Source organism: Arvicola amphibius, chromosome 12 (genome assembly GCF_903992535.2).
Source record: "Arvicola amphibius chromosome 12, mArvAmp1.2, whole genome shotgun sequence".
Taxonomy (NCBI): domain Eukaryota; kingdom Metazoa; phylum Chordata; class Mammalia; order Rodentia; family Cricetidae; genus Arvicola; species Arvicola amphibius.
Genome location: NC_052058.2, coordinates 155,209,481 through 155,229,612, shown reverse-complemented (window position 1 = coordinate 155,229,612; position 20,132 = coordinate 155,209,481). Strand labels below are relative to the sequence as shown.

At 47.7% G+C, this 20,132-nt stretch overlaps 1 protein-coding gene across 1 annotated transcript in view; it reads right to left on the bottom strand.

The window, feature by feature from the left end:
- Ctxnd1 (cortexin domain containing 1) overlaps positions 1-13,525 on the bottom strand; it is a 52,986-nt gene extending 39,461 nt beyond the window's left edge. The window contains exon 1 of the mRNA XM_038314348.1: positions 13,338-13,525. The gene's annotated coding sequence lies outside the window, so the exon portion shown is untranslated. The remainder of the gene's footprint in view (positions 1-13,337) is intronic.
- Between the last annotated feature and the right edge of the window lie 6,607 nt (positions 13,526-20,132).

The following is a 20,132-nucleotide window of genomic DNA, read 5'->3' as shown; positions in this document are numbered from 1 at the left end:
ATTTGCAATTTGCTGTGATTTTTCTCATTACATATGTTTGCTTTTTTGTTGTTGTTCAGTTATGACAAAGGACTTCCCAAATTGCTTAACCTTCAGGAGCCATAAACCCTGCATCTGCCTCTGTCCTTTGTGTCTGAGAGAGATCCTTTCTCTCTCTCTCTCTCTCTCTCTCTCTCTCTCTCTCTCTCTCTCTCTCTCTCTCTCTCTCTCTCTCCCCCCCCCCCACCCCTCCATCTCCCTTGATCTCTCAGTTGCCTGTCTTAATCAGTGCACCGTCTGGGGACATGGCTCACACCTGCTATGCAAGAATGCACTACTTGGTCAGTTACAGTCTCATTTCTGCTGGTGCTCCGCCCCCTCCCAAACCCCAACTCTTAGTCGTTGTGTCAATTCCAATTAATCCTGTAAAGTTGAGTCTCTCCCATCTGGAAGTCCTGAGAACTTTCCAGACATGCTGTTAAGGGGAACAGGATCTTAGCAGCTAATTCATCTCGCTGATTCATTGATAAGCACCCTTGAAGATGCATCTGCTTATTGGAGACACTCTGTACAAGACACCAAGATCAGGAGCAAATGCCACTTCAAGAAAATAAGCCCAATTAATAAAGGCACACACAACAGTTGCTGTCACTTGGAGATAACAGGGTAGCAATGTGACTCTCCTTCCAGGCTCTTGGGTCTCTAGAGGTCCAGAGCTTCCCCTGAACAAGTTTGGCTTCCTTTGTCTTGAAGTAGTCCACTAGGGACACACATCCTACAGAGACAACTAGATACCCCAAAGATGCTGAAACCCTAAACCTGGCTGTGACCTGGTCGCTGCAACTCCTGTATAACTGCCCTCACCAAGTCTTTCTGGAGAAGACTTCGGAGGAGAGCTGTGTGGTCCTCATGCAGAGAGATGAAGACGGCAAATGCTAGCTACCAAGGATTAGGAGATGGAGCTAGCGCCAACGTTCCTGTTGGGTGACTGATAACCTTGGCCCCTCCCCAGAGTCGGGGACAGAGGAACTCCAGAAGGCTATCACTAGAGGAAGCGTCCTATGAAAGAGTGGCCCCACTCTGTGAGAATGAGTGCGGTTCAGAAAGGAAGAGGTGGAAGAAGATGCATCCCAATTTTCCATATCGAGATTTCCTAAGAGCAGTGTGACTCTAGGTGTGGAGATCTGCCTTACCTTTACCCCTCTCCTCCCTCCTCCACCTCTTCTTCTCACACGATATTCTCTAACCCCCTATATGTCTAAACTTTTACAATATGGGTTTTCCAGCTTTTATGTATTGCTCAACAGACCATTCTGCCTAAAGACCTCAGGAAATCTTGATGAGTGGAAGCCAAAACAGAAGGCTCCCTTTTGGGTTACTCATGATCAAACACGTAAAGGCTTTGATAGCTGTGAGGGCAGGGACCCCGCACTTCATCTTCTCCACTTTGGTATTAATGGGCTCTTGTCACTATGCGGGATGAGGACATTCTGCCTCCCACCCTCCCCCATGGCAGGGCCGAAGCGGCTGTAGAGTCACAGGTGCCCAGCAGTGCTGGTCCTGGGTGTACATGTCTCGAAGGAGAGCTTGCTGTCTTTCCCCTTGTACCTACCACACCACAATGGTAACACACTGTTAGCCAACGCTGTGAGTTTTGATGGTCAGTGCATTCTGGACAAGGAGGCCAGGCCTCCTTCCAGGAAATCTGTCTAAAGCAGATTGGAGAAGGAGGAGCGGAAATGTCAAAGTCACTGTCTTCTCTTCCCACAAGTAAGGAAGACAGATGAGCAGAATGATGGGCATGTCCTTTGGCCTGCCAGGCTGCCCTGTTGGAAACACTATGATGTCCATGTGCTGGCTGGTTTTGTGTGTTAACTTGACACAAGCTAGAGTCATCAGAGAGGAAGGTACCTCCGTTGAGGAAACGCCTCTGTGAGAGCTAGCTATAAGGCATTTTCTCAATTAGTGATCAATGGAGGAGAGCCCAGTCCATGGTGGATGATGTCATCCCTGGGCTACTGGTCCTGGCTTCTATAAGAAAGCAGGCTGGGCAACCCATGAGCAAGTCAGTAAGCAGCTCCCCTCCACGGTCTCGGCACCAGTTTCCTCCTCCAGGGTCCTGCTGTTTGAATTCCTGTCCTGCCTTCCTTCAGTGATGGAAGTGTAAGCCAGATAAACCTCTTTTTGGTCATGGTGTTTCATCTCAGCAATCAAACCTTAACTAAGACAACCCAAGTCCCACTTTTCCATTTCAGTATCACTCTGGTAAGGTGTCCGGGCAGGAACGAGACAGGGGCTGGTCACCGCATCTGTTTGTGTTTCACGCTGTGCAGGCTGTGAAGACCTTTGCCATGTAAAGAGACAGGCGATGCCCCTGTGCCTGCATGGTGGCAGCTCTGAGGGGTTGTTTAAAAGGGGCTGCTGCAACACAGAGGTCCTTCATTGTGCTTTCAGGACTTGGCAGCGTTTTTGAATCTCTGAAGTCTGCAGCAACTCCTGGTCCACAATGGGAAAGCGGGTTCAGTGAGCCAGGGCAATAAGATTTTCCTTTCTCTTTTTCCTTCTTACGGCGCTGTGGATTGAACCTAGGCTTTGTGCATGCTATACAATCACATCCGAGCTACATCCTCAGCCCTCCGTTTTGAAGGTAGACTGGGTCTGGCTTTGAACTTGGCAAGTATCCCTGGCTGGCCTTTAATTACGTATTTTTCCCACCTTTACCTCTGAAGTGTTGTGAATACAGGCATGTACCATCTCCGTCTGAGAGGCCTGAGAAGCCAACCTAAAGCTCCGCCTGAGTCCTCACCCACCAGAACAGTTCTGACTTGTTTCTGTATGGGGGTACCCCCAAGACCAAAACTCTGCAGCAACTGCAGCTCACTAGCCAATTTCCACAAAGCACTTAAAACCAAACGCCACAACATGGCGGCCATCATGTTGCTTTGAACAAAGTTAGATAATGTTTTCATTTGAAGGTGCTGGCCCCTGGGAGATCTCACATGATACTCGTTGTTTTTGGATGATGGTCTGGCTATGCTTGGGCTACAGTTTGAAGCAGCAACACAAGCTGAGTCACCAGCACCCTTCAGACTTCTCCAAGATCGCCCATTCCCTGCCCCTCAGACTCGTCTGCTTTAGTCATCATGGCGCCTGCCTGGCTTTCACAGGCATCTGGTCTTGCCATCTCAGGAATGTGTTGACATCAAGGAGCAACCTTGGAATGAGAGCCCTCAAAGCTTTGTTATTCTGAGAGCTCAGGAACCTTGGATTCATAAGAGATTTATTGGACAGCCACAGGCATACTGGCTTCCACCTGCCACTTTGGAGTCTTCTTCACTCAGGAAGATGATGCCAAGGATGCCTGCCATTCTTCCCTAACCTGACACCCAGAAGAGATGCCAGTCAGTACTGCCAGCAAGGCCTGGCTGTGGGGAAGGGGTCCCAGGAACTCCTATGTGGCCAACAGAAGGGGGGATGTTAGAAACCACTCCAGGTTGGCAAGCTGAAGTTATGTTCCCTGAGCCTGGGGTTCAAGGTGGTGATTCCAATGTGTGCAGGGAAACCTGGGGATTCCATTTGCCAACTTTCAGCTTAGTATGATCTCTGACATAAGTCGAAGAACTCTTGAAGGTGAAGATGGGTAACCATTTGAGGTGTGTGGTGAGGGGTGGGATTGAGTCCCTGCAGCGGGCAGTGTCTTTCACAGGCTGGTACACCCAGGATGCACACACACATGCCTTACACACGTGGCCAGAGTTACTCTCCAGGGCAAATAATGGGGCAACGCAGTGGGGTTCTTTGCTATTCTCATCTTCCTTACCAGCTTTTCTACAAAATTTAGATACACAGCCCCCTCCCCTTTTGCTGTTGACACTGCCCTGTTTTGGGCTGGGAGTGGAGGGCTGGAAGCCGGGCCCACCCATCGCCGATCAGTGAGTCCTCTCAAACCTTCTCATGAATATTGTGATGCTCCATCTCTGCCACTAACAGCCTGATGGGAATATGTGGCCCAAAGTGTGTTTTGTCTAAGTGGAAAGAGCTGTTTGCCAGTGTCCAGGGGCAGAGTAGTGGCTGGCAGAGGAGCCTAACACTCAAGAACCATACAGAGGGTAAAGGAGTGTGGCTTTGCCAAGATTCCCCTGTGTCTGCATCCAGCGACCTGATGCTCATCCATCTCCGTTTCCACCTCCTAGTCCCTGAGGGTGTGAGACATGGAAAGATCAATCCAGCGTCTATTTATTTACCGTCCACTGCTCAGAGTCCTTGGAGATGCCTGCCTAGTTGTGGATGAACATAAAGTAATTGTACTCAGTCTCTACCAATGCCTTTTTCCTTCTGAGCCCAGCAAGCAAGCCTCCGAGGGCCAGATGAAGCCCGAGAACGTATGTAATATCTGGGCTCAAGGCAGTGAGGGCTGTGTAGTGGCAGGATGTGTCAGAATCAGCAGGAGCTGCAGTGATCCTTACAGCGTTCTTGACACACCGAATCCAGGTTGGTTGAAGGAGGCTGGGTCACAGTAGCTACTTATTTCTCAGGAAAGTCACTGGTCAGGCAATCCAGGAGACTGCTCATGCGTGCAGGCGTTGGAGAGGCCTTAGTTTCAGGAATGGCAAAGCACCCCTACTGACAAGCTGGTGGTAGTTTTGCCTTATAGTCAGCTGTTCTGACCAAATCAAAAATGTGGGACCAGGATTCAGACAGTTCCAGCAGCAGGCATGGGTCCAGCCCAGATGCTACTCTCTGAGGCTGGAGCCAAGGAAAATTCAAACGCCTAGAAATTGCTCTCTGAGTACTCAGTTTCCTGGCAATGCTGTGGCCATGGGTCCCAAAGCCTGTCAGTTGGATCTTTCCCAAAGGGAAGAAAAAGTTCAGCCCCTGCCAAGTCTTCAGACACCTTATACTTTATCAAGACTCTCACGTGGTGTTCCATCAGCGTACCAGAGGCCTCCACCCAACTTGAAACAAATATAAAAGTGGGCAGTGGAGACAGAGCCAAGTTTTGGGTTTTAAGAAATGGTCCCACCATGTATGAGCATCAGGACTTAAGTGGCTCCTTTTGTAGGTTTGCCTTCAGATTCCAGGAGGCTCATGGGTGGTGATCAGAATGTCCACCTCCTAAAGTCAAGATGACAGGGATGGCATGGTGGCACTGTGGACAGAACCCACCAGAGAAGATTATTCCTGCCAGCTGTCATCAAACTACCTCCACAGGGGAGCCACTGTCACCTTGCCGTGCTACAGCACCAAGGCCACTCTACCCTGTCCCCAGACAGCCTCACCAGGCACGCTGTCCTTAGCGATCTGTTTACCTCAAGTCTAAAATAAGAGCAATGTCCAAAGACGTTGTCCTGGTTATTTACTTTTTAAAAATAGTGGCAATCGTTAGTATTACCATGACTCTGGAAGGTGACTGGACTCTGCTGGGGGTGGTTCTGTGTGTTTTGTCGCATGGTGGTTGAGGTTAGGGTCTTTACTCACAGTGCCAGTCCCTGGCCTGGGGACATTCATAGCTGGGATCCTTCAGGTATCGTGTTCTCTATGTGGTCCCAAGTGGGGGCTTCAGGGCAGCTGATATGGCAGATCAAAGATCACAGAGTGGATGTCCCAAGAGAGACCCGCAAACAGTGGCACGGCCTTTGCCTCCACGGTTCTGAAAGTCACGTAGGCACCCTTTTCATTTCTGTTTGCCCATTGAGGTGGCCTCAGTGATCCTCTCAGTGTCTGGGGGAGGGGGATAGACTCCTCTGCCTCATGGTGAGTGACTGCAAAGAAACCACACTGAGCTTAGTCCCTTTCACCCCCTGGTCTCTCCACCTGAAACACTGTGCCTGGCCATGTGGCCCATATCCCACCCCCTGCATAGAACCTTCTCCAGGGTCCTGCTTCCTTTTCACATAACCCAATCATACGATCTTTCTAATATGGAAACATCACAAAGATACAGAAAGACGAGAAGGCAAAAAGGAAATAATGAGAGATACTAATCACGGGTCTGGAACAACAGATAATCATTTCCTCCTTTTAGAGTCTTCAGAATGTTTTGAAGGCACCACAGGGCACATCTTGTATATTCCCAAAAAATTTTCCAGAAAATATTCTAGCGGGGAACTGGTAATGTACTTAGGGACAGAGTACACATTTAGCCTCACAAGACGCTGGGCCCAGTCCCCAGCATCATAACCTAACCATGACTGCCACAAAATATAACTGGTAAATGCTTCCTATGTGAATCTACAGAACTCAGCTATTCGAATACCTGTTCTCCCAAAGGAGCATGCTGTCTGTCTATAACTCCAAAATTCATTTTATATAAAGATGAAAATACACACCACACACACACACACACACACACACACACACACACACACACCAGTCCTAGAATGAAGAAAGACTCCCTACTTGGACATTGAAATTGGAGCAACCCTGGGCTTTTGCTGCTATTGTTAAAAGAGACAATATCATCAAAGCTAAGAGCCCTGTGGTTTCTCTCCAGATCCAGGTCTTGTCTTGGTCCTGTGATTTGTTTCCAGGCAGGGGCAATGAAGATTGGGGGCTGCATCAGCTGGAGTGGGAAACTCTGAGTCCCGGCACGGCTGACAACTGACCGTGTCATGACTTCCGTTGAAAGCGGAAAATTAACAAATGCCCTTTCAAAGCCCGCTGTGGGAACTAATGTGCATGTGTGCATTTAGAAGGGGGGAATGGGGCACTTGATTTTCTGTCCAGATGTTGAACTGCAGACATCAGGAGCGTGACACCCTGATGCAGGTGCTCAAGCTGGGTCACTGACTCTCGTACTTAACTCTTAAGTTCTATCGGTTTGTTAAAAAAATGTGCATTGCTGCTTCTATGCCAGGAAGTTGAGGTCTAGGGAATAGGAATTGGGCTCCTCACTGTATTGTACAATGAGCCTTCTAGGTGGTTCTTTGGGTACCACTCTCTTGCCTTAGGCATGACGGGATGCACTCTCACGATCAAGCTAGTTTGCCAAACACATTCCCTTGGGCGTGGTGCTGGATTAGCCACGCCTTGTTCTCTGTAAACTTCTCTTAAAGTTTAGGAGACTGTGTTCCTACCTCCATTTCATCCTGGGGGAAGGGGTGCTCAGAGAAGCAGGGGGGATGTGGGTGTGGTCACTCACTTGAAAGTGGAGTTAGGACTTGAAGTCACAGCAGGAGAGTTTGACAACAGAGGTTCCTGTGCATCTCCAAGATAATTACTCATAGGAGTCTGAAATTGGGCCATATGCCAAGATGGGTCTTGGCAACTAGATCCTTCCATCTTAGAGCAGTGCCCATGTAGGAAGTTCTCTTAGACCCTCCCTTATTCCCTCGCGACTGGAAGTCATGAGGGATCTCTAAGAAGCACACCTCATCTCTTTTGGAAGAGACAAAGGGTTAAGTTAAGGTTAAGGCTTTGATGCTGGATTCTCAAGGAGGCTGGTGTCACGGGTTGGAAGACATCCTTTGACTTGTTGAAGTACAGGGATCCTGGGGACGGTGTGGAAATAGCAGTACTCACATTCCCCCCTTTCCACAATGGCGTAAAAATCTTCTAGCTCTCCCGGAAATCAAGGAAAGTGCTAAAGAAGAAAATGAATTCTCAGAGTGCTGGATTTCACTGAGCGTGTATATTGATTAACAATAATGTCCTTGTTCACTTGAAGATGTGGCCGCCGGGGAGAGCACGACTTTCATTGCTCTGCTTGCTAAAAGTGGCAGCTTCCCTCCATTCTTCCGCAGAGCTGAGAATGAATATGTTAATATCGTAACTGGGACACAGGGAAGGGGACATAGGCTTTGCTGGCGACTGAACAACGCTGCTGTCGGGTTGGTGCCAGTGGAACTGAACTCCCTTCCTGGGAGTTGGGCCCAGAATATCTATTTGTCAAATCAATTGGCCCGGGGAAGACAAGGGCCCCTCTGAGACTTCAGTTAATAAGAGAGGGCAACACAGTTTTCAAGGAGTGGGGTCATCTTGGAAGATAAGGGCCATGCTGCTAATGAGGGTCTGGCTGGCAGGACCACCTAGCCCTTCAGAGATCCAGAAGTCCCTGTTCTCGTACATGAAGCCTCCTTGCTATGCCTGCGTACAGACCTCCTCACAAGGGTAAACATTCTGAGCCTTAAGTCTCATCCTCTCAGATGTCTTAGATGAATAAGTCGCATGTAATTTAAAAGAGCCCATGGCAGACACAGCCACCTATCAAGCCAAGCAGAAAAGCATCAAATAACCTAGTAGGAATGTGTCTGTCTGTGGACACTTGGGACATGGTGGACTGTAGAGGGGCAGATTTTGTAGAATGCTCGTTCGGCTTGGAAGAGGCAAGGATGTTAGGCAGGAAGGGCAAAACATTTCAGAAATTTCACTTTCATGTTACTCCCCTGGCTTCAAACTCCTCACAGCTTCCCATCAGCCATGGGACCCCACCAGGGATCATTTCTCAAGTCAACTCTAGGTAACTCTTAAGGAGGATGCCAAGGTGTTATTCAGCACCATGATCAACCAGAAATGTCTGCTCTGGGCACACGGAGGTGTGGCAAACACAAGCCGTTTATTTACGGTCTTCTAGAACGCAAGAAGTTCCAGTTGTGCCAAGGAGAACCCACATGGCTATAAGGAGAGAAGTGTGATGATTACATGCAGGATCGGGTCACTGGGCAGCTGCCAATCTCCAGATGACAAACACATGCCATCGTGGAAGCTCACGCCCGTGGGAAGGACCGCCCACTTCATTCACCCTGTCTGCTCCAGCCGGGACTGCAGGAGCAGGGGCACAGTCCTGACTTGTTTCAACCTCCCATCATTCTCTCCCAAGGGCAGGGACGAAGTCCTTGGGATTCTAATGGGGCCAAGCCCTAGGAGTCAGCTCTGCTAGGGACAGAATACACAATTTCCCAAAGGTCAGAGCAAAAGCTCTACACGGAAGCGAAATGCTGTTGAGGCCATTTTCCGACTACCCAGGGTCGCGTCTCCTGTCGCGAGTGGGTTTCAGTAGAGACATCGGAGAGGTTCAAGTCTAAGTGGTTAAGGTGCCCTTTCCTTTCGTTCTTCTGCCTGGGCCTGTCCTTGCCACGTCAATGGTAAACATTAGAAAGTCTCTCTATAAATACGTGGAGCTATTATGAGTCACTTAAAAGCAAAACAAAAGAATAGACTTTAAAAATTCTAAAAAAGTCTCGAGTGCCAAGGTTGGGGTTAGAGAGGGCCAGGGGGGCTCTTGTACTGTTCTTAGTCTAGACCTGAGGTGCCTTATTTAGATTAGCATTACTCCAGGGTTTGACCTGACTGGGTTGGCGAGGGAATGAAGGAAGGACAGACAAACAGACACAGAGACAGAAAGTGGACTTCCTGGGGGAGGTGGTCTCAGCTCTCTGCTAGAGACACTGTAGCACGACAGAAATGCAGCATCTTTATGATCCGGACTAAACAAGGAGGCAGGGCTTGTGGTATACAATTGGACCAAGGAGACAGGTTTAACTATTTTTGGTAGGAGCAGTCTCCGTAGAGAAGCAGTCTTCGGGCTATAAACATCCAGCTGGGGTGTGGTGGCGGCGGGGAAGCTATGGTGGCCGTTTTCTGCACCCACTAGTAACATCCACACATGGATCGGAGGAAAGCTTTGCGTTTTCTCTACGGACCTCATCCCGGTGGCTGGGAAGCTTTGACGTTTCCCCACAGGTCTAATGCCCCGCCCATGTCAATATCACACAACCCACTCAGGGCTTCCTCTGCTCTCCTTGGGAGTGCGGTTCAAAAGCAATCCTAGGCAAGCAACCAGATGGGGTACCATGAAAGGGGATGCAGTCCAACGTTACATGAGCTCTGGAGGATGATTCTTTGCGTAGTCTCTGTGAGCTATAGGGACCTATTCTAAACCTGGGGCTCTAGGAGGATTCTGGGACTAAGTATCCCAACGTTAGTCCTTCTAGTCAGTGACACTACTTCCCTGCATGACTCTAGGGATGAATTTGACAAGGACACTTTACCTGCGAAGGCTTGACGCACTGTAAACAGGGAGCACATCAGGAGACCCTCTGGGGAATGTCTAGCTACACAAGTTTGTGTTGAAGGACACGCCACAGAAGTCTATTGAGCACCATCTCTATGCAGTGATAGGAGCAGACTATGGGAGGAACCAGCCAGGAAGAACCGGTTCCAAACACTATGTGTTAAACACCTGCTGTGTGCTAGACATAAATCACCAGTTCCAGTTCCCACATTTCCCCAGTAAGAACGGCAATATTTCCCTAGTCTGTAAATATAGAAACTGAACCCTAGAGGCAGAGAGCAGCTCTGGAGACAATGGGTAAGTCACAGTCACTAACAAAGGACCCAAACCTGAAAAACGCATGCCATTCAGTCTTCAGAAAGTGGAACTGGTTACCACCACTAACAGTAGCACCATAATTTTTGAGTGCTGATTTTTTTTTTTATCAGAGGGTTTTTTTTTCCTTTAAGCAACTTCATGCAATGAGTCCAGTTCAGGGAGGAAGGATGCCATCTTCAAAATCCGACATCCCAGATTGGAACCCTCATCGGAAAAATGGAGCTAAAAATCTGATGCCAAGGGCCAGGGAGATGGGTCTGTTGGTAAAGAACCCATATAAGAGCTCATCCTAGGGCGTAAGGCCGAGGCGGGAGAATCTCTGGGTCTCACTGGCTTTCTGGTCTCGCGGAATCAATGAACTCCAGGTTCAGTGAAAGATCCTGCCCCAGTAAGCGAGGTAAGGAGTGGTGGAGGAAGACACTGGCGTGGAGTTCTTGCCCTCCATGATGTATGGGCACACCTGTACACACACGGACACACGCACACATATGCTACGCTACTCATACACAGACATTAAAAATGGGACCGTGACAGTTACATGAACGCATAGACAAAAATACTTAGTGTGAGGCAGGTCCTTCCTAAGAGCACCTGACTTGGTATTGATTATCCTAGGGCTTAATAAACAAGGGAACCAGAAAGGTCACTTGTTTGAGGTCATGTGATTAGTTAGAGACCCCCTCCCCCCCCAAAAAAAACAACTCTGGCCACTCTTTCTGATACACACACCCATGAGCTTTCTCCCCAAGGGGCCCGGGGATAACTGATTTTCACGACAGCCGCTCTGAGTCAGCAGGAACCCCAGATTCCCAGTTGCCAGCCCTCTGAAGGGAGGAGGCAAGTACGGCACATTGGGAATATTTCCTTCCAAAGCTAATGCTCAAAAATGTCACTTCCAAAAGCAAACTCCAGTCTCCTAAAACCCTCCCAGGCATGGAGTAGTTCCAGAGCCTTCGGCGCCCGAGTCCAGAGCCATTATACCCTTTCTTTCACGTTTGAACTTATTAGAAGCGTTAACCTCAGAGACTTGGAACTCTGTCAGCTTCATAAACACTGTCCCTCCCACGGTGGCCAGGCGGGATAATGTGAGGACATTTTCCTTGATGTCATTTTAGTTTCCATTTAAGTCTTGGAAATAGTGTTGAACCGGAGCCATACCGTCCGTGGATCGCCACGGGGCTGCCGATTGTGAGGCTGCGCTATGATATTGGGCCCCGCATCGTGTAAATATTTGTCAAAGAGAAGATTAACTAGTGAGGCAGTAGATTCAGAGGGACTGCATCTTTCATTAACTCAGCCAGGAAACAGACTGGAAAGATACACAATTCACTAAGTCAGTTTATCAGCACCCAACGAATTTCTGTTTTTTTTTTTTTTTTCAGGCACATACGTGGCTGCTTTTCACCAATGTGTATAGCTCCCCTTTGCACCCCAACCTCGTTCATTGCAGACTTACGCTTGTCTTTTCACAGCCTGAAAGTTACTATGACTTTCCACATGTAGGTGGTCTCAGAAACATATTGTGGCTCATGCGTTCATTATCCACACTTTGCTCAGAAATAATAAATGGCATAACTGGAAAAGTGATTAGGGAATTAACTCCTGGGAACCAGAGTATCTTAATGTAATGGTACAGAGAATAGATGACTAGCTTACTCATGTTCCTTGTTGGGGTAAATGTAAGGCCATTTGCTTCAGGGTACTTTCCTAAAGAGGGGGTTTGCTTGCACGACACCCTCCATGTGTTCTCAAAGTTGGAGCAATATCATACCATGAGCTACCTCCAAAAATATAACCATAACCAAAGCCCAATGTACAAATCACACCCAAAGCTTGGTGTTTGGCATTCTGATCACCTAAACCCACTTTGCAGAAGGAGACCATGAACTGCAACAAATCAGATTATTACAGCCCTGCTCAGAAAGCAGCTTACTGAGGCCGAGGGAAACCTAGGGGCTGTGGTGCTGGACCCAGGTAGACAGCATGCTTTGAGGGAAATAGCAAGACTGCGTGTGTTTCTAGTGTCAGACCAGAAGATGAGATTCCCTGGCTGGGATTTGGGAGACCAGAGACATCTCAGAGGATGTGGGGACAGAACCTCCAAGCTGATGCAGAGACGATTACAAGGATCCTCTCCCAGGAAGGTGGCAGGGAGGCTGCGGGAGGCTTCTTTTCTGGGTACACAGCCCTGTCTTAACAGATCCATATGACACCCGGACCCCAGGGTGCATCCAGTGAGAAGAGGCATAGCCTTGGACTCAGAGTTCCCATTCCAGAACTTTCCCCACGGGCAATCAAGACACTACTATCAAATTTAGCACCATAACAGACTTTTCTCAGTACCACATAAACCATTCTTCACTGACGTGGGGGAAAATTGTGAAAACTTGGGTTGGGCTTTTCACACAGATCACCACAAAAATCCTTCTGAGACTTGACATTTCTTTAGAAAGACTGTCACCGACAGAACTTTCCCCAGAGGTCCCGTCAATCATGACCTTCATCAACTACACTGATGAGAATCTGTTCTCTGCTGCTGGCAGTCACAAGCACACAGAATTTTAGGCGCTGAACTTGACCAGAGGGAATTGGTAACTTTGATTCAGTTTCAACACACACTCTTTGGATTTCTTAGAGGCCCAGAGTGGAGGACTTCCCGCTGGGAGGAGAGCAATCTGAACCCAGCATTACCAGCTCTCTGGGTGTTGAGACCCGAGCCCCACAAGGCAGCTGTCCGCTGCTAAACGTAGCCCTGAGCCATTTTACCCCAAGCTCTGCACTTATGGGCTGCTCCGGACTGGCCCTCCCCAGGTTGACGATGGCTAAGGTAATAGGCACTGGACTGCAAAGGGGTCCTGTTGTCTAGTCCTGTCAGGTCTCCTGGTCGCCAGTGCTTGGCCAGGCCCCACTGCATTAGCAAGATCCCGCTCCTGCTACCTGGGACTGGGACTGATCTCCCGCAGGGCGGACGGTGCTGTTTGCCCTCCCGGCTGGAAGGATGCTCAGGGTAATGTTCCCGCAGTCCTACCTGGCCAGGCGAGTCCCGTGCGCACGGGGACCCAAACGGGTCAGCCCCCCAGCTCCGGAAACCTGAGTCTCAAGCGCTGCGGTGCTTCGCCGGCGGCTCCGGGGCGCGCGCTCTCCAGGTCCTGATCCGCGGAGCAGCCCGACTGCGGCTGAGTCAGCGCCCAGCGGCGGCGCGGTGAGCCCCGGGCAGCCGCCGAGAGCGGCTGTGAGCCCAGCTGAGGCTGCCCTGGCATTTTAAAGGCGAGGCTTGGACGCTGTTCAAGCGGAAACGCAGGGAGAAACTTCGGCCCCCAGTGCAGCACCGCCGACTCAGGGAGGGCGTACCGGCTTTGCAAAAGTCCCTCCTCTCTAAGGAGAAAAAGCAAAAACCAGAACTCCAAACCGTGAAGCTTTTCTGTGAGGATCTCTCTCTGCCTTATGCTCAGTACCTACACAGACATGCCCATTAAAGTTGAGGATGAGATTGGGAGGCCGATTTGGGAAGTCTGCTGGATGCAATTAGGCACGAGAAAGAAGAAGACGAAAGAAGGCAATGAAGTATAAATTACGGTGTCTTGGTGGGTGCCATGAGTTTAAGCTGGGAGCCAGGAGGAAAACAATTGCGGTTTGCAGGGACATGATTACTTTAGGAAAATTTAAAATAAAGACAACAATGAGCAGGCAGGTCATGACATAAACACATAGCGTTATTGTCAGTAGTAGGGATAATAAATCCTCTTTTCACTAATAGAGTAATCATAAATATCTGGAGGTGTGAATTCCCTGCTACAGTAGTCTTGCTCAGGGCTCTGTTGAGACCCATTGAGTGAAAGCTATTTCCCTCTGATAAAAGGATGGACTCTGCCTATGGCTTTGGGTGGAGACCTTACATTCCAAGCTATCCAAAACAGGAGAGTTGATCCAGAGGCGGTACCAGTCAGTTGCCTGGTAGAGAGACCACCACTCAGGAAGGCTGACTCACCTTAAGGCATGCTAAAGAAATGGGAGGAATAATCATCCCTTTAAGGAGATAGGATGTTTTTCCTTCCCAGAGAGCATTCCCCGGGAGTTGCTCACAGTCGTAGCTATGCCCTGTGGCTCTGCTAAGGTCTGCCTTTCGGAGTCAGAACTCAGAAAGCCTCATTTCCAACACGTCCTCTCTCTAACTCTTTCTACTTGGTCCTGGACAAAGTTGGAGCATGATGTAACCCCTTGCCATGCGGCTGCTTGTCTGCCATTTGGCCTCTAACAAATAACGCGACATTCTCTCTTCCTTGTCTCCATCTTCCTTCTCTAAGGCAGCTGACAGTATTTATAGCCGACTTGCGCTGGGGGTTTTCTTTTAAACTCCATGAAGTTGTCCCCATGCTTTCTTCTAAGCATTCATAAAATTCTTTTTTTAAAAAATGGTACTAAGAACCTTGAGAGAGGACCCAACTTTCCTCAGTAACATTACCAGGGAACATACCTCATACTGGGGACCCTTCTATTTTTGATTGGAGGAACAGCGGTATTGGATTCTATTAAGATACAAGCCTTATTCTTGGACAAGAAAAAGAAACCCGATCGATCACCCAGTCACATCCTCCATGTTTGCATTTCCAACATAATTATCATCAAATTCCAAATAATGTTTTGCTGTTATAAATTGACACAGTGATTTTAGGGCTTAGAAAGAAAAGAAAGGGAAAGAAAGGGGAGCAATCAACACAATGGGGGCGCAGAAGAGGATGGGAACGCAGCCCTGCAGGGTGTCACAGCAAAGAGGTGTGTGTGTTACTGCCTCGGGAGGGCTTTACAGGCATTAACGCACTTTATTCTTGACTACACGTCCAGGAAGCAGATAATAGCACTGCTGCCACTCACAGATAAGCAGCGGACGTGTGTGCCTGAGGTCATCCAGGTAGAAAAGAGAAGCCAGGGATTTGACGCCTGTGGCATCTCAACCCCGTGTCACATTCTGCGGTGCCACAGAGCAACAGTGATGGCAATGTCGTGGCACTGCCCGGGAGGGCCATCCTCGGAGCAATATCCACTGCCCCAAGGAGAGGTGCAGGGAAAATGCAGGGTTTCAGGTAGCACAGCGAGTGGAACACGTAGGCGGTAAAATAAATTATATTGGAATGACTGTAGTCGTAATCGGGGCAAGAATAGACTTTCTATGTGGTTCCTAGAGCAGAGTAAGTTACAGATCACTCAAATGATGAATGAAAAATCACGAAGCCAAGTGAAGAATATATAGGTGTTTACCATAAATGTGAGGTTCGGAAAGCCTTTCTAATACATTATAAAGCCATTAAGAAAAATGCTGATAGATACGAGCATCAAAGTCCAAATGATTTCTATATAAACATAGTAAACAGAATTGAAAAATGAATAAGCTGGAAAATATTTACTATACATGTGGTAGGGGGTTGCTAAATTTAATTTTAAAAGCAAACCGTTGGTTCATTTTGATATTCAGATAGACCATAATTCATTAATTTTTTTATTAAGAATTTTTTAATACAATCTTTTCTCATCCTACATAGCTATCCCCATTCCCGCTCCCCCCCCCATCATACCTTTCTCCCCAACCCCCATCAACACCTCAGAAAGGGTAAGGCTTTGTTGGGGAGTCAACAAAGTTTGGCACTTCACTTTGAGGCAGGAGCAAGCGCCCCCTCTTCCCCCGTTATATCTAGGCTGAGCAAAGGTATCCATCCAAAGAGAATGTGCTCCAAGATGCCAGTTCAAGCACTAGGGATAAATCCCGGTCCCACTGCCAGTGGCCCCACAGACTGCCCCAGCCTCACAACTGTCCCCCACTTTCATTTGTTTGCCCCGTGATGTCAGTGGGTGACCCAGGCAGGCTTGGAACTTGTTGGCTACCTAAGGCTCTTCTTGAAATCATGACTCTCCTGTTTCAGCCTCCAGCGTGCTCGGATTACAAACTTTTTTGTTTGGTTGGTTTTGTTTTTGTTTTTCGAGACAGAATTTCTCTGTAGCTTTGGAGCCTGTCCTGGAACCAGCTTTTGTAGACCAGGCTGGCCTCGAACTCACAGAGATCCACCTGCCTCTGCTTCCCGAGTGCTGGGATTAAAGGTGTGCGCCACCACCGCCTGTTTCCCATGAGTTACTTTTCAGTGTGAATAATTTGGCTCACGGGGTATTCAAAAGTCAAAGTGGTGGTCCTATATCTTCTCTGACAGCCCTAATAGGATAACATTTTAATGTCATTCTCAAAGGTCATATAATCATTAAACAAAGAGAGGATCCACCCCCCCCAACACACACACACACTCCAAACAAGGGGTAGAAGAGAGCTGGAAGCAATTAACAACAAAAGAACTTAAATAAGTCAAACCCATTATTCTCTCTGGTGATGCAAGAAATACAAATAGAAAAATAAGCTTTTCTTAAGTAAAGCTGGAAAAATTAAAAATATAGACAACATCCAGGGCTGACAAAGGGTTTGGATAAATGAGAATACATTTATGAGAATGTAAATTAGTGCAGGACTTCTAGAAAGCTGTTTGTGATCAAATGCCAAGTTGCATACTCATTGTTCATAACAATAAATAAATCAAGCAAATACATTTTCAGGAGTTTTTTAAGGAAATCATTGGAGTGACCTGGAGATGCAGCTCAGTGAATTAAGAGCATTTGCTGCTCTTGAAGAGGACCGTGGTTCTCAGCACCTACATGGTGGCTCCTGTCAACAGCTCCAGGTCCAAGGGATGCAGTGCCCTTTTCTGGCCTCTGTGAGCCTTTCATGTACAGGGTACACATGCAAGGAGAACACTCATATGCATAAAATATAAATAAGTTAATCAAAAGAAGAAATCACTGACCTCGGGATGAAGCAAATACCACAAACGTTCGTTATTTTACAAAAAAAATAATTTATGATAGTGAAAAACCGGGCACAATCTAAATGCCTAGATAGAAGAACGAGTTAAGAAAATTAAAAGGTAGTGTATGTTGAGACTTTAAACTTATACAGGATGATTTTAAGCCCCTCCCGGGAGTTTGCTCATCAAAACAAAGAATTCCTCAGGGAGTAGAAAGAACTATACAGCTAGCACCTCTGTTTTCTAAACAGGACAGAGAGTTGAGCAGTACGCTAGCACAAGGTGTTGCTGTTGCCGTCAAGTCTGTGGCTTCCCTCTCCACTCCTTGTCTCTCCTGTCTATTTTCAGTGGCTCTCTTTCAAATTCCTCTCCAACTTATAAGAATGGGCAGTCCCCAGAGCTATGTGTAAGAATCACCTTTAAGAAATGTGTTCTGTTGGGTTCCACTTTAAAGATTTCTATATCACAATATTTTGGCTTTACAAACCCAAGCTGGAGCATATGCACCAACTAGGCTGTTACATGTACTGTATAACAAGCAGCCCCTAGTTCGCAGCATCTGGAAACAGTTATCCATCCGTGACTCAGGCTATACATCCTTGATGGGTTGGTTGTAGATTGGCTTTATGTGGGTAACATCACTTGGGAGTCCAGGATGGAGAAGCAGATTCTATATCTTCAGAGAACCAGCAAAGATTGTGGTCAACTATGGCCTGACTTGTAAAGTTGTTACCAGAGCAATACGCTTGACCAAGCAAGGGAATTCCAGCTTCCTAGAACAGTATTAAAGCCCCGCACACCCAGGACACCAAGGGCCTGGGCTGGTAATAGCCAATGACATCGACCATCACAACTATTGATGGAACAGACAGTGGTACCACATTCTGACATGGCTACACTGAAAAGAAGGGGAGGACCGGGGTGATGGCTTGGTTGGTAAATTGCTTGCTGGGCAAGCATGACTTCCTGAGTTCTGATCCCTAGTAGTCACAGAAAAAGCTGGGCATGGCTGTTTGCTCCTGTAACCCTGGCACTGGGGATGCGGCCATGGGAGGGTTAACAGGACTTGCTGGCCAGTCAGTTTAGCTGAAACGGCAAGCCTCAGATTCAGTGTCTGAAACTGTCTCAAAAATAAGGTGAAGAGCAATAAAGGAAGATACTGACCTTGACCTCTGATATCTATATCACCTGTTCACACATGTGCATACATACATCAAGTGAGAGCAAGAAAGAGAAAGGAGGCAGAAGAGGAGGAGGAGGAATAATAATAATAATAATAATAATAATAATAATAATAATAATAATAATAATAATAATAGCAGGACGCTTGGCAGACAATTGTATAAATTTCGATCCCAATGATCATGAAGACAGGACTCTGGATGAAATATAGGACTTGGAGTCAGACAGCCCTGGGTAGATAACCAGTTGCCAAGTTATCATGGGATTTGCCGTAGTTTCAGTCATGAAACAAAAACAATTCCTTTAGGATTTCTGGGGAGATCAAATTTGGCATCAAATGGAAGAAGCCAGTAAGCAGTGTGGCAGGGTAGGCTCCGACCTCACTGTAAGCTTTCCAAAAGGAAGTCTGTCTTTCCTCTGTGTTCACTGCAAATAAGCAGCCATTGCTTGCAAAAAGATGTACAATCTCCAGATGAGCTTTTTAATTAGGTAATTATTTTTGCTCAGCAAAAATGTGGTGTACAACGTATTTTGAAATACGCATCCAGAGAATGGCTGGATCCAGCTGAGCGGCGTGTCCTTTATCTCACCTACATGTCAGAGCTCCGTCTGCAGCTGTAGGGCTCCCTATCACTCTCAGAGTTCAGAATGGATGTCATCTTCCGCAGGTCTCAGACTTGGGCTCAGTGGACAGCGAATCACCGGAGCCGGCTTCTGAGGGAACATGCCTTCTTCGTGGGTGTGACTGAAAGGACTGCACGGATATCAATGTTACCCTAGTACAGACTTCATCGCCACTTCAGCTTGTACCCTAGAAAAACAGGCAAAGCCCCAAATCTGTGTCTGTGGGCTTCTCACATCTTTACAAATGTCAAATGCAACAAGGGACATGTGTCCAGAGACCATGTCCCAACATCGGCATGGTCATTTAGCTTCCTGACTCCTGATTCCCACTGAAGGGCTTGTTTGTTATCAAAGCATAACCTAGCTTATCCTGACTACTGTTCTGGACAGTGGGTCTTTTTCTGTTTGTGTTGTAAGTTTCACAAGGAGCTGGTTAGGGAAAATAAATGTCTATAGGAATGTGCCACCATGCCCAGTATATATGCTGCCAGGGTTTCACGAATGCTAGGCAAGCACTCTACCCTACCAACGAAGCCAATATCCAGTCACTCAGGAACCTTACTAGCCATTTTAAACAACTGGTAGCTCAAAACTAGCCTTCACCCTCCCTGAATGATCAGTTTTCTCATGGGGGAGTGTTTACCCTATAGGAACTGTCAATGCTACAGATGAAGTGTTTTTGGCTGCCACTCCAGGGCAGGTGTTAATGTTCTCGAGCAAAGGCAATGCTAGAAAGAGGTTGCAGGGGATTTCAGCTCTGGCATAAGTCTGGCTATTGTTTTCTAGGCTTCTTCCAGGTCACAGTGCCCTGACTTTCTGGCTCTATGGAAAGGGAGCTGGGTGCTTGTGCTTCCGAGCCACCACAGTCTTGTAGCCACAAAGGGGAACATATGTGGAGAAACCTCTCTGCCACATGTAATGCAGTTCAGGAAGACAATACCTTCCTGCCTCCCACCCTGGAGTCCTTTCCAGTCTTCTCTCCCTTCCTGCCTTTGCCTATCAATATATTTTGAAGGCGCTTAGTTTTCCAAGCAGCAGAAACATCCCCCCCCCCCGACTTAGTGCCCAAGTCAGAGAACACTACTGATTGGCACAGTGATCAGCAGTGGCTTTCATTTTTTTTCTGAATGGTTCAGAGCATCCTTAAAGGTCACCAGATCCTTCTCCACCCTCTTGTC